The sequence below is a fragment of the Nerophis ophidion genome, linkage group LG01 (genome assembly GCF_033978795.1).
Source record: "Nerophis ophidion isolate RoL-2023_Sa linkage group LG01, RoL_Noph_v1.0, whole genome shotgun sequence".
Classification (NCBI taxonomy): Eukaryota; Metazoa; Chordata; class Actinopteri; order Syngnathiformes; family Syngnathidae; genus Nerophis; species Nerophis ophidion.
In genome coordinates, this window is record NC_084611.1 from 84,007,607 (window position 1) to 84,026,615 (window position 19,009).

Consider the following 19,009-nt stretch of genomic DNA (forward strand, 5'->3'; position numbering starts at 1 on the left):
ATAACTTTAGTGACATGCAAAATCCAGTTTCAAATAATAATAATAATAATTAAAAAAAATATCAATGGCATATCAAATACAATTTTAATAAAAATATTATGCCTTTTTTTCTATTTGCAATCTTCTGAGGTAAATATAAAATTTTTTCCACAGGCTAACAATAAATTTGAAAATAAAATAACAATAATGAATGAACCAAACATTCAAGCCTTGAAGTAGCAAGAGAAAATGCATGAATAAAACGTTCATTATTGGTCAGTTTGCTGGAAGTTTCCCGGAAGAGTTAGTGCTGCAAGGGGTTCTGGGTATTTGTTCTGTTGTGTTACGGTGTGGATGTTCACCCGAAATGTGTTTGTCATTCTTGTTTGGTGAGGGTTCACAGTGTGGTGCATATTTGTAACAGTCTTAAAGTTGTTTATACAGCCACCCTCAGTGTGACATGTATGGCTGTTGACCAAGTATGCCTTTAATTCACTTGTGTGTGTGTCTGTGTGTGTAAAAGCCACAAATATTATGTGACACGCTGTTAGTATGGAGGAAAAGCGGACGTGACGACAGGTTGTAGAGAACGCTAAAGGCAATGCCTTAAATGCACGTCCCCAATATCGTTGTCCAGATGGAAATCGGTAGAAATTCGGGAGAATGGTTGCCCCGGGAGATTTTCGGGGAGGGGCACTGAACTTTGGGAGTCTACCGGGAAAATTAGGAGGGTTGGCAAGTATGAGTATTAGCAGTGCTACAGCGGCACCGACGCTGTATAACACCGGCGGGCCAGCTCTAATGTTATATTGATATTGCCTCAAGGGCCAAATTAAATTACACGGCGGGCCAGAATTGGCCCGTGGGCCAGAGTTTGACACCCATGCACTAAAGTGACTGCATAGCAGCTACGCTAGTTAAAGAAGCTCATTTATAAAATCAACAGCTGAGGGAACAAAGTATCTTATGTATCTGTTGTTTTTGGCCTTTCTATCACAAGGGGCGTACCTACATCCTGAGGGCAAGAGTCTAAACCAGGGGTCTCAGACACTCGGCCCGCTGGCCAATTGCCACCCACCTTGATATGAAAGTTTAATGTTTGTGCGGCCTGCGAGTTTTATATGAATGGCGCTTGACAGGTCCAAAATGGCTCTTTCAACGTTCTGGGTTGCCTACCCCTGCATTAGTGGAAAAGCGGCAAATGAGTGAAAGCGACAGAGACATTGCCATAGAGACAGTAATACCAGTCCCCGATAACCTGGACCAATTCAAACCGTTATTTGTTTTTTTTTATTGTTTAATTTGCATTGCCTCACACGATGAACACTACATATTTATTTCTATATGACACCGGATAACATTCCGGGAACCGTCACTTTTTTTGCACTCGCTATTCCGGTACTTTCCTGGCTATTCCTGGCTCCCTACAGCCGTGTTGCTGTAGGGAGGGAAAGAGGAACGACACACATTGTGACCTCGGACTACGTTAAGGTAACGTGTGGAGTTCCCCAGGGTTCGGTCCTTGGCCCTGCACTCTTCAGCATCTACATGCTCCCGCTAGGTGACATCATACGCAAATACGGTATTAGCTTTCACTGTTATGCTGATGACACCCAACTCTACATGCCCCTAAAGCTGACCAACACGCCGGATTGTAGTCAGCTGGAGGCGTGTCTTAATGAAATTAAACAATGGATGTCCGCTAACTTTTTGCAACTCAACGCCAAAAAAACGGAAATGCTGATTATCGGTCCTGCTAGACACCAACCTCTATTTAATAATACAACTCTAACATTTGACAACCAACCAATTAAACAAGGCGACACGGTAAAGAATCTGGGTATTATCTTCGACCCAACTCTCTCCTTTGAGTTTTCCTTGCCCTTATGTGGGCCTACCGAGGATGTCGTAGTGGTTTGTGCAACCCTTTGAGACACTCGTGATTTAGGGCTACATAAGTAAACATTGATTGATTGATTGATTGATTGTGGAAATAACATTATTCTCCGAGTTTTGGCTGAATATAAATATATTCCACAACCCCAAACATGTCTTCATGAAGAGAAAAGGTTAGTGATGAGCAAAGAGAAATTCCAGAAAAAGTGGGAGATGCAATTTCTTTGTTGAGCACGGGGCCATTATTTGCACGGAGAAAGGAATACAATTTGAAACGTCATTATACAACTTGACATGCTGAGGAGTATGCAACATTTTTATTTAAGAAAACTTTTCTCGCGGCCCAGCCTCACCCAGACTCTGCGTCACGTGGCCCCCCGGGTAAATTGAGTTTGAGACCCCTGGTCTAAACTCTAAGAAGAGAGGGTGCTGAGGGTTGACTAGAATGGCCTTTTGCCTTCTGGATGACTCTGGTTTCAAAGTAGTGCCTATGGTCTTTTGGCACAACTTGATTATACCACCTAGTCTGTTTTTATAGGCCACACTGACGTTACCAAACCAAACAAAGTGCCTCCACCTGAAGGAGCTGACGGAAACCTTGTTAAACGCTCCCTGCCCTCCGTCTTGCATGCAGACGCACAACTCCATCATTACTGTCCAAATATGTGCCCCGAGCGCATGTACAGTACGGTGAGAACGTCGAGCTTTGAATGTTGGCACCGCCTTTTTTTGGCCTCGGCGAACGTTGACACGGGTAACTTACACATCTGTGAAGGCACCATTAATGCTGAAAGGTACATACAGGTTTTGGAGCAACATATGTTGCCATCCTAGCAACTTTGTCACGGACGCCACTCGGGTTGTCCGATAATATCGGACTCCCGATATTATCGGCCGATAAATGGTTTAAAATGTAATATCGGAAATTATCGGTACGGGTTTCAGAAAGTAAAATGGATGACTTTTTATGAGAACACAACATAAACAAACCAGAACAAATACCAAGAACCCCTTGCAGCACTAACTCTTCCGGGACGCTACAATACACACCCCACGCCCCCTCAACCCCGCCGAACTTAACCTCCTCATGCTCTCTCAGGGAGAGCGTGTCCCAAATTCCAAGCTGCTGTTTTGAGGCGGGTTAAAAAAAAGAATGCACTTTGTGACTTCAATAATAAATATGGCAGTGCCATGTTGGCACTTTTTTTTTCATAACTGGGGTTGATTTATTTTGGAAAACCTTGTTACATTGTTTAATGCAGGGGTCACCAACCTTTTTGAAACCAAAAGCTACTTATTGGGTACTGATCAATGCGAAGGGCTACCAGTTTGATATACACTTAAATAAATTGCCAGAAATAGCCAATATGCTCAATTTACCTTTAATAAATAAATCTATATATATGTAAAAAAAAATGGGTATTTCTGTCCGTCATTCCGTCGTACATTTTTTTGCCTTTTACTGAAGGTTTTTTGTATAGAATAAATGATGAAAAAAACACTTAATTGAATGGTTTAAAAGAGGAGAAAACAGGAAAAAAATGAAAATACAATTTTGAGGCATAGTTTATCTTCAATTTCGACTCTTTATAATTCAAAATTCAACCGAAAAAAAAGAAGAGAAAAACTGGCTAATTCGAATCTTTTTGAAAAAATAAAAAAAATGATTTATTGAACATCATTAGTAATTTTTCCTGATTAAGATTAATTTTTCAATTTTGATGCCATGTTTTAAATAAGTTAAAATCCAATCTGCATTTTGTTAGAATATATAACAACTTGGACCAAGCTATATTTCTAACAAACACAAATCATTATTTCTTCTAGATTTTCCAGAACAAAAATTTTAAAATACAATTCCAAAGACTTTGAAATAAGATATACATTTCATTCTAAAGATTTTCTAGATTTGCCAGAATACTTTTTGGGATTTTTAATCATAATGAGTTTGAAGAAATATTTCACAAATATTCTTTGTTGAAAAAACAGAAGCTAAAATGAAGAAAATTCAAAAATTGATGTTTTATTTTTCTTTACAATAAAACAAATAAATATAATTGAACATTGATTCAAATTGTCAGGAAAGAAGAGGAATGAATTTAAAAGGTAAAAAGGTATATGTGTTTAAAAATCCTAAAATAATTTTTAAGGTTGTATTTTTTCTCTAAAATTGTCTTTCTGAAAGTTATAAGAAGCAAAGTAAAAAAAAATAAATGAATTTATTCAAACAAGTGAAGACCAAGTCTTTATAATATTTTCTTGGATTTTCAAATTCTATTTGAGTTTTGTCTCTTTTAGAATTAAAAATGTCAAGCAAAGCGAAACCAGCTTGCTAGTAAATAAATACAATTTAAAAAATAGAGGCAGCTCACTGGTAAGTGCTGCTATTTGAGCTATTTTTAGAACAGGCCAGCGGGCTACTCATCTGGTCCTTACGGGCTACCTGGTGCCCGCAGGCACCGCGTTGGTGACCCCTGGTTTAAAGCATCTAGCGGGGCATCACAACAAAATTAGGCATAATAATGTGCTAATTCCACGACTTAATATATCGGTATCAGTTGATATTGGAATCGGTAATTAAGAGTTGGACAATATCTGATATCGGCCAAAAAGCCATTATCAGACATCTCTAGACGCCCCTGCTTATTTCATCAAGACAATGCCAAGCCATATGTTACAACAGCGTGGCTTCATAGTAAAAGAGTGCCGGAACTAGACTGGCCTGCCTGTAGTCCAGACCTGTCTCCCATTGAAAAATTGTGGCGCAATATGAAGCCTAAAATAGCACAACAGAGCAACTTAAGATGTACATCAAGCAAGAATGGGAAAGAATTCCACCTGAAAAGCTTCAAAATGTATGTTCTCAGTTCCCAAACGTTTACTGAGTGTTGTTAAAAGGAAAGGCCATGTAACACAGTGGTAAAAATGCCCCTTTTTTGCAATGTGTTGCTGCCATTAAATTCTAAGTTAATGATTATTCGCCCCCCCAAAAATTAAGTTTTTAAGTTGGAACATTAAATTGCAGTCTATTCAATTGAGTATAAGTTGAAAAGGATGAGCAAATCATTGTATTCTGTTTTTATTTACGAATTACACAACATGCCAACTCCACTGGTTTTGGGTTTTGTACATAACTGAGGCGTTCCCCAAGGCTCCCCTTTAAGTCCTCTCCCTTTTTGGCAGTTGCAATTTTTTTAGTAATCTGATTCATGCGACTAAGTTTTGTTTACATCAGATGCAGTCCATTGTCATTTGTTCAACTTCTTTTAGTCATACTAGACTAGTGGTGTTCCTCAAGGTTCCATCTTAGGTCCTCTCTTTTTCATCATTCGCGCTATTAAACTCCCGCGAGTTCAGTTCGAAAAAACTTGTAAGAGGATCACATTCTTAAAAACACTGCGATGCTGTCATAGAGATGATCTTGGACTAGCATTTTTGAAGAAGGTCCTTTATAAACGGCAGAACGTTCCTGTAACTCTTAACAAAAACAAATAGACCGACATCAAACATCTACTGTAGAGGGCACTTGTTCTCTGGAATAAATAAACAAATAAGGCTAATTGTGAAGGGAGTATTAAGTCAGACCCCTCGGTCTTTAGCTTTCTAGAAATGTGCGCTCCGAGACAATTCCGTTGAATATCCCTGGTTTATTTATTATTCTCCATGAACCAATTAACTCTAGCAAACAAATACAAAGAAACACCATATTTGTAACGATACTTAGTAGGAATTGGTTCTGTTCACATTTGAACCAAAACAGTACCAATTCCCGGTACCTGGGAATCGAAACTGCTGCTCACTTACACCAATTATCAGTGCTTTTGTTTGTCTTAATAATATTAATTGTTTTAGATAATAAAATAAATTTTTTTTAATTGCAACTGTTGTTCAAAAATGAGCTAATTATGAGAAGTGCTGTCCATTTGTTATATCTTGTTTTATCTTCATCATATCATTTGCAAGTATGGCGTTAAGTTGTAATTAAAGTTTAAGACATTTTGTTTTTTGTTGCGCTATAAAAAGAGTTAGTATTGTAAGTATCGTACTTTATTACGCACCGGCTGTTTGACTGTAACGTAAATAAAACGGGTTATACTTGTATAGCGCTTGTCTACCTTCAAGGTACTCAAAGCGCTTTGACACTATTTCCACATTCACCCATTCACACACACATTCACACACTGATGGCGGGAGCTGCCATCCAAGGCCCAAACCGAGCAAGGGTGAAGTGTCTTGTTCAAGGTTGGTAGAAGGTGGGAACCGAACCAGGAACCCTCAGGTTGCTGGCACGGCCACACTCCCAACCGCACCACGCCGTCCCCAACACCAGCCACTACCAAATCTTGGTTGTAGCTTTCATTAACAAATTTGCCGCCGTGTAAAATCGCTGATGTTTTTGCATGTCTGTAGCAAAGCCAATGTGTATTAGAATAGAATAGAATAGAATAGAATGGACTTTATTGTCATTATATTTGCATACAACGAGATTAAAGACTCCAAATGAAATGTGCGGTAGTGGGAACAAATATGGGGTGAAATAAATAACACTAGAGGTAATAAAGGAAAAAAACTAACATTTGTAATAAACAGACTACTATCCAATAAAAATAATAAGCAATCCTGTACAATATACAAAACACTACAGAAATTTGCATCACGCTAGTGTGTTTTTGGAAAAGTGGCGCCTTCCTTTACTTATTTTGTAGTGATTTTTTTTGTCAGTTCATTCGTTAGCATTGAAAATTGCAGTATTACCCAGTGGTAGTTTGGCTGAGTCCGCTCTCAGTGCTGCTGGAGTGATTGCCGAGAGCCATCCGAGTCGAGCGTGACGTCACGCGTTCTCAGGGCTCAATCATAACTGCCCTGTAGAGGCTATTTGTTTAAAAATGTGCATATGCTACTTGTTGCTAGGTAGATTTAACCGGGCTCAATCATATCTGCCCTATAGAGGCTTTCTAAAAATGTGCAAATGCTACTTGTTGCTAGGTAGATTTCACAGGGCTCAATCATATCTGCCCTAGAGAGGCTTTTTAAAAATGTGCATGCTACTTGTTGCTAGGTAGATTTCACAGGGCTAAAACATAACTGCCCTATAGAGCAGGGGTAGGGAACTTATGGCTCGCGAGCCAGATGTGGCTCTTTTGATGATTGCATCTGGCTCTCGGATAAATCTGAGCTGACTTTGCTTAACACGATACTGTAAGTAATGAATAATTCCACTTGTAATCACGCTGTTAAAAATAACGTTCAAAATATAAAACATTCTCATGCAGTTTTAATCCATCCATCCGTTTTCTACGGCACCTGTTCAAGAAGTTGCGTTAATGGTAATAGGTATTTATTTATTATTGGTTATTTTGGGGCTTGCCCCCCTGGGGGTTCTTTAGACCAGTGGTCTGCAGAATAATTTTTTATAAATTTTTATTTAAAAAAAAAAAAAAAAAAAAAAATATTTTTTTTTAAATTAAATCAACATAAAAAACACAATAGACGCCTACAATTAGTGCACCAACCACAAAAACCTCCCTTTTTCATGACAAAAACGTCCCTTTTTCATGACAAAGGAAAAAAAGACAAAAAAAAGGAACCCCCCCCGGGGCGCGGGACAAATCATTAGGCGTCCGTGGATACAAAAAGGTTGGGGACCACTGCTTTAGACCAACAAACGCAGACATGAGAGCCTGTTTCAGGGTTACAATATTGTTTTATTTTTCAGTAAGTCTCTCAGTTGCTTTCCAGCAATTGTATTTTTCTCTTTTGTTCTCGCTCGCACTCTGGCTCCAGCTCCAACCCCGTCTCTCCTCCTGGCTGCTGCTTATAACAGAGCGACAGGTGATTAAATAACAAGGCTCAGGTGGACAATCTACGCAACTGTCGCTGATTTCGAGGCTGGTCCTGGCACACCCCAGTTCGCTGCAGGCCCGCAGGCCACGCCCCCTCATCAGTTAGCTTCAGTATAACAATGTTATTACAAAGAATAAGAGACCTATTATACTCTAGAAATGTTGGTCTTGCTTAAAAATGCACACGTTTAGTTGTGTTCAGTGTTAAGAAAAATATTATATGGCTCTTACGGAAATATATTTTTAAATATTTGGCTTTTTGGCTCTCTCAGCCAAAAAGGTTCCCGACCCCCGCTATAGAGGCTTTTTAAAAATGTGCAAATGCTACTTGTTGCTAGGTAGATTTCACAGGGCTGAATCATATCTGCCCTACAGATGCTTTTTAAAAATGTGCATGCTACTTGTTGCTAGGTAGATTTCACAGGGCTAAAACATAACTGCCCTATAGAGGCTTTTTAAAAATGTGCAAATGCTACTTGTTGCTAGGTAGATTTCACAGGGCTAAATCATAACTGCCCTATAGAGGCTATTTAAAAATGTGCATATGTTACTTGTTGCCAGGTAGATTTCACAGGGCTAAATCATATCCGCCCTATAGAGGCTATTTAAAAATGTGCATATGCTACTTGTTGCTAGGTAGATTTCACAGGGCTAAATCATATCCGCCCTATAGAGGCTACTTAAAAATGTGCATATGCTACTTGTTGCTAGGTAGATTTCACAGGGCTCAATCATATCCGCCCTGTATAGGCTGTTTAAAAATGTGCATATGCTACTTGTTGCTGGGTAGATTCCACAGGGCTCAATCGTAACTGCCCTATAGAGGCTTTTTAAAAATGTGCATATGCTACTTGTTGCTAGGTAGAGTTCACAGTGTTCAACCATAACTGCCCTATAGAGGCTATTTAAAAATGTGCATATGCTACTTGTTGCTAGGTAGATTTCACAAGGCTCAATCATAACTGCCCTTTATAGGCTGTTTAAAAATGTGCATATGCTACTTGTTGCTAGGTAGATTCCTAAGGACTCAACCATAACTGCCCTATAGAGGCTATTTAAAAATGTGCATATGCTACTTGTTGCTAGGTAGATTTCACAGGGCTCAATCATACCTGCCCTTTATAGGCTGTTTAAAAATGCGTATATTTCACAGTATCATGTTAGATCCGCTCGACATCCATTGCTTTCCTCCTCTCTAAGGTTCTCATAGTCATCATTGTCACCGACGTCCCACTGGGTCATTATTGTCACCAATGTCCCACTGGGTGTGAGTTTTCCTTGCCCTTATGTGGGCCTACCGAGGATGTCGTGGTGGTTTGTGCAGCCCTTTGAGACACTAGTGATTTAGGGCTATATAAGTAAACATTGATTGATTGATTGATATGCTACTTGTTGCTAGGTAGATTTCTAAGGACTCAATCATAACTGCCCTGTAGAGGCTATTTAAAAATGTGCATATGCTACTTGTTGCTAGGTAGATTTCACAGGTCTCAATCATAACTGCCCTATGGAGGCTATTTAAAAATGTGCATATGCTACTTTTTGCTAGGTAGATTTCACAGGTCTCAATCATAACTGCCCTATAGAGGCTTTTTTAAAATGTGCATATGCTACTTGTTGCTAGGTAGATTTCCCAGGGCTCAATCATAACTGCCCTTTATAGGCTGTTTAAAAATCTGCATATGCTACTTGTTGCTAGGTAGATTTCTAAGGACTCAACCATAACTGCCCTATAGAGGCTATTTAAAAATGTGCATATGCTACTTGTTGCTAGGTAGATTTCACAGGGCTAAATCATAACAGCTCTAAGGAGGCTTTTTAGAAATGTGCATATGCTACTTGTTGCTACGTAGAATTCACAGTGTTCAACTGTAACCGCCCTATAGAGGCTATTTCAAAATTTTCATATGCTACTTGTTGCTAGGTAGATTTCTAAGGACTCAACCATAACTGCCCTATAGAGGCTATTTAAAAATGTGCATATGCTACTTGTTGCTAGGTAGATTTCACAGGGCTCAATCATAACTGCCCTTTATAGGCTATTTAAAAATGTGCATATGCTACTTGTTGCTAGGTAGATTTCACAAGGGTCAATCATAACTGCCCTATAGAGGCTATTTAAAAATGTGCATATGCTACTTGTTGCTAGGTAGATTTCACAAGGCTCAATCATAACGGCCCTTTATAGGCTGTTTAAAAATGTGCATATGCTACTTGTTGCTGGGTAGATTCCACAGGGCTCAATCATAACTGCCCTATAGAGGCTGTTTAAATATGTGCATATGCTACTTGTTGCTAGGTAGATTTCACAGGGCTCAATCATAACTGCCCTTTATAGGCTGTTTAAAAATGTGCATATGCTACTTGTTGCTAGGTAGATTTCTAAGAACTCAACCATAACTGCCCTATAGAGGCTATTTAAAAATGTGCATATGCTACTTGTTGCTAGGTAGATTTCACAGGGATCAATCATACCTGCCCTTTATAGGCTGTTTAAAAATGTGCATATGCTACTTGTTGCTAGGTAGATTTCTAAGGACTCAACCATAACTGCCCTATAGAGGCTATTTAAAAATGTGCATATGCTACTTGTTGCTAGGTAGATTTCACAGGGCTCAATCATAACTGCCCTTTATAGGCTATTTAAAAATGTGCATATGCTACTTGTTGCTAGGTAGATTTCACAAGGGTCAATCATAACTGCCCTATAGAGGCTGTTTAAAAATGTGCATATGCTACTTGTTGCTAGGTAGATTTCACAGGGCTCAATCATAACTGCCCTTTATAAGCTGTTTAAAAATGTGCATATGCTACTTCTTGCTAGTTAGATTTCTAAGGACTCAACCATAACTGCCCTATAGAGCAGTGGTCCCCAACCACCGGGCCACGGCCCGGCAAGTACCGGGCCGCAGAATAATTTTTTTATTAAAAAATAAAAAAAATAAATAAAATAATATATTTTTTAAATTTTTTATTTTTTATTAAATCAACATAAAAAACACAATATACACTTACAATTAGTGTACCAACCACAAAAACCTCCCTTTTTCATGACAAAAAAGTCGCTTTTTTCATGACAAAGAAGAAAAAAAAAAAAAAAAAAGGAACTTATATTAGTAGATTGCACAGTACAGTACATATTCCGTGCAAATGACCACTAAATGGTAACACCCCAATAAGTTTTTCAAATTGTTCAAGTCGGGGTCCACGTTAATCAATTCATGGTAATACGCCACTTGTTGCTAGGTAGAGTTTACAGGGCACAACCATAACTGACCAATGAATGAAAACGACATACATTAGCCACGCCCACTAAAAAACCAACAGGAACAGGAAGTCCTAGTGTTCCAAAAAGAACACTATAAGTAAATTTAATTCCGTGCACAATTGCACCACAACTGGTGTACTTCGGCGGGACACTGCCCCGAACGCAGATAGAAATAAGTATCTAGAACTAAAAGACAGTGTGCAGCTTGTCCTCTGACAGGTGAATTTTTTTTTTTTTTTACCCGTCGTGCCAGGTCATGCAGGAGTGAATCCTGCTGAAGTGAGCTGTCTTGATTCTGTGGGCCGCTCGGCCCTCAGTGCACACATTTCCTAGACGCACGTCGTCTACGTGTTTGGACTCGCTCTCCCATACCTGCAGCATGATGGATGTTTAGCCCGTGCAGCTGCTGAGTGAAAGTGACTTGTGCTCAACTCTACTGTGTGATTTGCATTCTCAGCACTATTTTCAGCGAAGTGTCCGTACCCCTTGAAGAATTCCAAAAGTAGTTTGCTTGCTAAGTTCTTCAGGTCGCCTCGGGGTCTTACTTTGCTTCCACTATATCCTTGGAGACCACAACATTAGGTACACTTGTGCAGTGTACTTAGAGAAAATACTATCAAGACCAGGGGTAGGGAACCTATGGCTCTAGAGCCAGATGTGGCTCTTTTGATGACTGCATCTGGCTCTCGGATAAATCTTAGCTGGCATTGCTTAACGCGATAATTATGAACAATTTCGCTGGTAATTACAGTGTCAAAAATAACATTCAAAATATAAAACATTCTCATGCATTTATATACATCCATCCGTTTCCCACCGCACCTGTTCAAGAAGTCGCATTAATGGTAAGAAGTATTTTATGTCACGATGGATGGAAGGCAGACGGACTACTCGGGACATGGCATTTAGGTAAAAACATGATTTAATTTCAACTATTAAAATATACAAACAAAAATCGCTCACAGCGGAGGCACAACTTGGGCTAAAGAACAAAGCTAACGCATAAACAGACCAAGAACATAAATCAAACAAAACTTACTTGGCAAGGCATGAATCACGAAACTATGGCAAGGCATGAAACAAGTCAGCACAGCGCGACTAACTGGCAAAGACGAGCTTAAATACTGCCTCTGATTAGTGCTCGGGAAGCAGGTGAGCGGGCATTTTGTCCACCAGAGACAGGTGGACAAAATGAGTAACCAAAGAAACCAGACAAGGGAGTGGAAAAAAAACAGGAACTTAAAGAGTCCAAAGGACAAACAGCACATGGCCAAACAAAAACATGATCAACAGACATGACATTTTATTTATTATTAGTTAGCTTTACAATAACAATGTTATTAAAAAGAAAAAGAGACTTATTATACTCTAAAAATGTTGGTCTTACTTAAAAATGCACGCATTTAGTTGTATTCAGTGTTCAAAAATATGATATGGCTCTCACGGAAATACATTTTGAAATATTTGGATTTCATGGCTCTCTCAGCCAAAAAGGTTCCCGACCCCTGATCAAGACCATACTTGCCAATCCTCCCGGATTTTCCGGGAGACTCCCAAAATTCAGCGCCTCTCCCGAAAACCTCCCGGGACACATTTTCTCCCGAAAATGTCCCGAAATTCAGGCGGAGCTGGAGGCCACGCCCACTCCAGCTCCATGCGGACCTGAGTGAGGACAGCCTGTTTTCACGTCCGCTTCCCCACAATACAAACAGCGTGCCTGCCCAATGACGTTATGACTGTAGATTGATCGAGGGCGAGTCCTTGGTTATGTGGGTTTATTGTAAAGCAGTGTCATTAGCGTACAACACACAACAACAGCAGTCACGTTTTCGTCTGCCGTAAAGCAGTTTGTCTGCCGTAAACAGCAATGTTGTGACACTCTTAAACAGGACAATCAAACAATCAATAAATGTTTATTAATACTATAGCCCCAAATCACCAGTGTCAATACTGCCATCTACTGTACATGCACCACAACACCTCCACACCCCCAAACACGCATGGAATCGGAGGTCTCAAGGTTTAGCAAGTATGATCAGGACTATGCAACAGGTGTCTCCTTTTTGGCTTTTAGTTGTAGCTATTATAATCATCGTCAGTAACATTGTGCTACAAATGAATCCGGTTTGGTTCGTGATACAGTTTTTTTGGGTTATCCAATGAAAATCTGCTAATTGTTAGCATGCTAACGTTAGCATGTTTCAGATACCAATGGTGCGTTCCATTTGTACTAGGAAGTCAACATTTCCGAGTTGCTAGTAGAAATGTTTCCAAAATAATTTCAAATACATCGTTCTACACAGTAACTCAGTTACAAAGGATGGAAAGTGTAAGGTTGGAAAGGACAATGCAGGTATAAATAGACTAAATATAGAGATATAAAATATAACATATATAGGTAATATTTACATAATATATGTACAGTATGTTATAATTACTGATATGTTTTGTTAGGCCTATATCATATATACAATATATAACAATTAGCATGTACAATATTACAGTATATGTGACAGAAGTAAATCCAGCAAAAAATACACTAAAATAGACTTTAAAAATATATATTTAGTGATTTATTTTCATATCAAATAAAAAGCATGAATAAATACTGTATTTAAAAAAAAGTTGATTAAAAAAAATAAAAACACAAAATTTTGAATCCATTTACTTGTTTGTAAATCAAGCCATCCATCCATCCATTTTCTACCGCTTGTTCCCTTTGGGGTGGCGGGGGGCGCTGGTGCCTATCTCAGCTACAATCGCAGGGCTAATAATGCATACATACTATGCGGCAGACGTGTGGACTCGAGTCACATGACTTGGACTCGAGTCAGACTCAAGTCGTGAATTTGATGACTTTAGACTCAACTTGACAACATTTAAAACGACTTGCGACTCAATCAATGTTTATTTATATAGCCCCAAATCACAAATGTCTCAAAGGACTGTACAAACCATTACGACTACAACATCCTCGGAAGAACCCACAAAAGGGCAAGGAAAACTCACACCCAGTGGGCAGGGAGAATTCACATCCAGTGGGACGCCAGTGACAATGCTGACTATGAGAAACCTTGGAGAGGACCTCAGATGTGGGCAACCACTCCCCCCCCCCCCAAACCCCTCCCCCCCCCCTCTAGGGGACCGAAAGCAATGGATGTCGAGCGGGTCTAACATGATACTGTGAAAGTTCAATCCATAGTGGCTCCAACACAGCCGCGAGAGTTCAGTTCAAAGCGGATCCAAGACAGCAGCGAGAGTCCCGTCCGCAGGAGACCATCTCAAGCGGAGGCGGATCAGCAGCGTAGAGATGTCCCCAACCGATACAGGCGAGAGGTCCATCCTGGGTCCCGACGAGCGGTCCATCCTGGGTCTCGACTCTGGACAGCCAGTACTTTATCCATGGTCATCGGACCTGACCCCCTCCACAAGGGAGGGGGGGACATAGGAGAAAGAAAAGAAGCGGCAGATCAACTGGTCTAAAAAGGAGGTCTATTTAAAGGCTAGAGTATACAGATGAGTTTTAAGGTGAGACTTAAATGCTTCTACTGAGGTGGCATCTCGAACTGTTACCGGGAGGGCATTCCAGAGTACTGGAACCCGAACGGAAAACGCTCTATAGCCCGCAGACTTTTTTTGGGCTCTAGGAATCACTAATAAGCCGGAGTCTTTTGAACGCAGATTTCTTGCCGGGACATATGGTACAATACTTTCTTGTTCTTGTCAAAAGTCTAGCAGCCGCATTTTGTACCAACTGTAATCTTTTAATGCTAGACATGGGGAGACCCGAAAATAATACGTTACAGTAATCGAGCCGAGACGTAACAAACGCATGGATAATGATCTCGGCTTAGACTTTAACATCCATGACTTGTGACTTGACTTGGACTTGAGCCTTTTGACTTGACATGACTTGCTACTTTCCCCAAAACCCAACGATTAAAAAGTTATTCAGGAGCGCTCCGTATCTGTCCGTGTGTGCAATGACAGTGTGCGCGCTACCTGTCAGAACAACAGCCAATCAAATTACATCCATGTTATATTCGTCACACAGCATTCAGCCAATCAAATTGATTGATTGGTTGATTGATTGATTGATTGATTGATACTTTTATTAGTAGATTGCACAGTTCAGTACATATTCCGTACAATTGACCACTAAATGGTAACACCCCAATAAGTTTTTCAACTTGTTTAAGTCGGGGTCCACGTTAATCAATTCATGGTACAAATATATACTATCAACATAATACAGTCATCACACAAGTTAATCATCATAGTATGTACATTGAATTATTTACATTATTTACAATCCGGGGGGTGGGATGAGGAGCTTTGGTTGATATCAGAACTTCAGTCATCAACAATTGCATTAACAGAGAAATGTGGACATTGAAACAGTGTAGGTCTTACTTAGTAGGATATGTACAGCCAGCAGAGAACATAGTGAGTTCTGATAGTATAAGAACAAGTATATACATTAGAAGTACATTTGAGTTGTTTATAATCCGGGGAGATGGGATGTGAATGGAGGAGGGTATTAGTAAAGTGTTGAAGTTGCCTGGAGGTGTTGTTTTAGAGCGGTTTTGAAGGAATATAGAGATGCACTTACTTTTATACCTGTTGGGAGTGCATTCCACTTTGATGTGGGATAGAAAGAGAATGAGTTAAGACCTTTGTTGGATCGAAATCTGGGTTTAACTTGGTTTGTGGAGCTCCCCCTGGTGTTGTGGTTATGGCGGTCATTTACTTTAAGGAAGTAATTTGACATGTACTTCGGTATCAAGGAGGTGTAGCGGATTTTATCGACCAGGCTCAGTGCAAGTTGTTTTACTCTGTCCTCCACCCTGAGCCGGCCCACTTTGGAGAAGTGGGTTGGATTGAGGTGTGATCTGGGGTGGAGGTCTAAAAGTAACCGGATTAGCTTATTCTGGGATGTTTGGAGTCTAGATTTGAGGGTTTTGGAGGTGCTGGGGTACCAGGAGGTGCAAGCGTAATCGAAGAAGGGTTGAATGAGAGTTCCCGCTAGAATCCTCAAGGTGCTTTTGTTGACCAGAGAGGAGATTCTGTAGAGGAATCTCGTTCTTTGGTTGACCTTTTTGATCACCTTGGTTGCCATTTTATCACAGGAAAGATTAGCCTCTAGAATGGAACCTAGGTAGGTGATCTCATCCTTCCTGGAGCATGAAATTGCATGAAAACCAACAAAAACGAGCTCTCAAACAACACGCCAGTGAGGAAAAGTTATGGCAAAAATTGTTTTGTTCTGGTATAAAAACTATGACTTGGTCAACAAAAAACGAATTGCCGTATGCAAAGCATGCGGTTCGTTGGAAGATTACAGACAGAGAGGCAACAACTTCCAATTTCGTTCGACATTTGAAGTTGCTCAAAGAAGGGTAAGTTTTGAATGTAAGCTAGCGTTTATTGGCTGAGTAACGTAACTTTTATTTGCTGTGTAGTTAAATCAGTGAGGCTGTAAACTCACTGCTAACGTTAGAACCATAGACATCTTATTAGTAGACGCAGCATCGACCACTCCTGCCTACCGGCGCGGACAAGACGAGACGAGACGAGACGCGCGGCCGCCATCTTGGAGTGGTGATCAGCTCCACTCAGTGCAATACATTTGGCAGGAGCAATGAACTGTCAGCGCATTTCATTCATTTTACCTCACTGAATACCACTGATATTCACACGCTTTTTTGTCATACGTGTAACTATGATAAAGGACAATTTTTTGGGCGTGTTCATAGTAAATGACCGCCATAACCACAACACCAGGGGGAGCTCCACAAACCACGTTAAACCCAGATTTCGATCTAACAAAGGTCTTAACTCATTCTCTTTCTATGCCACATCAATGTGGAATGCACTCCCAACAGGTATAAAAGTAAGTGCATCTCTATATTCCTTCAAAACCGCTCTAAAACAACACCTCCAGGCAACTTCAACACTTTACTAATACCCTCCTCCATTCACATCCCATCTCCCCGGATTATAATCAACTCAAATGTTCTTCTAATGTATATACTTGTTCTTATGCTATCTGAACTCACTATGTTCTCTGCTGGCTGTACATATCCTACTAAATAAGACCTACACTGTTTCAATGTCCACATTTCTCTGTTGATGCAATTGTTGATGACTGAAGTACTGATATCAACCAAAGCTCCTCATCCCACCCCCCTGGATTGTAAATAATGTAAATAATTCAATGTACATACTATGATGATTAACTTGTGTGATGACTGTATTATGTTGATAGTCTATATTTGTACCATGAATTGATTAACGTGGACCCCGACTTAAACAAGTTGAAAAACTTATTGGGGTGTTACCATTTAGTGGTCAATTGTACGGAATATGTACTGTACTGTGCAATCTACTAATAAAAGTATCAATCAATCAATCAATTGCTTAACAATAATAGAATATTCGTATATGCTATAAGTGACCAGACGTCCAAGAACAAAACTGGGAATAATAATTCCAAAAAGAGGGTAAAAAACAGTCAGCTATTTCTAAGTTGAAGAAACAATATGATTAGGTTATATATACATGCATATATCCTACATAAACAATGTATGAATACATTAGATATCTATATATCTTATAGACTGTATTTCTGTTGCTGCAACAGCAGAGAGTTTATTCCGTCTTGACACTTTGTATTAATATTTTCTATTACATTCTTCCCTTAAATGATCATGTTTAAAGTGATTGTTTTATATGTATTTTTCTTGTATGTTGCTTTGGATAAAAGTGTCTGCCAACTTAAACATAAACGTATATAAACACCTGAAAGTCTTTATAGCAGATAAAACCACCAATCTGTTCCACTGGATTCAGAATAAAAGCAAATTCTGTCTTACCCAACAAAGTTAGTATTTGAATATTGTTACTTGAAGACTTATTCCTGGTTACAATTATACTGTTAAGAAAGTATTGTCTTATACTTTGCCTAAAATGAGAATGCATCATAATCAGTGGCGGCTGGTGAATTTTCCATAGGGCCGTGAATTCTAAAAAGTACAACTCTGTTCCTTGTTATTTTCATGTATTTGTTGTTTTTCTTGTGTACGCACACAAACACACATACAGTATGAGATGAGATCAATGAGATAAGGTAAGAACAAGATAGAAACTGCTGTGGAACTAGTTCCAATGCTATATGCCATGGAAATACAATGTTAACACCTTTGTGCAAATAAGTACAGTTGCACTTGTTTTTTCAAATGTGTTCGTTCTGTAAAGGAATGAGTTAAATATTTAAAATAACTGGTTAATAGTGCTATTATGAAGTGCAATTTTTTTTTTATTATACTGTAAATACATACAGCGTTTTAAAAGCATACACAATCTGTGTAAATGTATTAGTCTGTGGTTAAAAGGACTTGAAATGACTCGAAACTCAAAATGCAGGACTTGGGACTTGACTTGAGACTTTCCAGTCTTGACTTTGGACTTGACTCGGGACTTGCCTATCTTGACTTGGGACTTGTTGACTAGAGACTCGAGGGCAAAGACTTGAGACTTACTTGTGACTTGCAAAACAATGACTTGGTCCCACCTCTGCTATGCGGATATAAAAAAAGCTTGTTATGGAAAATGAATTGGAATTTCACAAGAAAAACTTAGAATTTTGAGGGTGTTACAATTAAAGTCGTCATTTTACTCAACGCAAGTCAACATTTTACAGGAAAAACTGAACATTTGTGCAAACATTATGATAAAAGCTGGAACTTTACTCAATAACAGTTGCAATTTTACAAGAAAATCTTAAAATGTTGGCAATTTTATGAAAAGAGTCGTAATTTTCCTCGACAAAAAGCACAATTTTATCAGAAAACTTGAACATTTTGGCAATATTGTCATCATAATTGAACTTTTGGTGAAAATGTAAAAGGTAAATCAAGCCTCTTCAAAAAACTAAGTAGCCATCAGGCCAAGAACTTCAGGGATTTTTTTTCATGCCTGCAAAGGTTTTTTTTTGTGACCCGATCTTTTAGTGTCACGTTAC

The 19,009-nt window shown here is 39.3% G+C and overlaps 1 protein-coding gene across 2 annotated transcripts in view; it reads left to right on the top strand.

Moving 5' to 3' along the window:
• Nucleotides 1–19,009, top strand: part of LOC133560790 (collagen alpha-1(XI) chain-like) — a 174,359-nt gene that overhangs the window by 46,593 nt on the left and 108,757 nt on the right. The window lies entirely within an intron of this gene.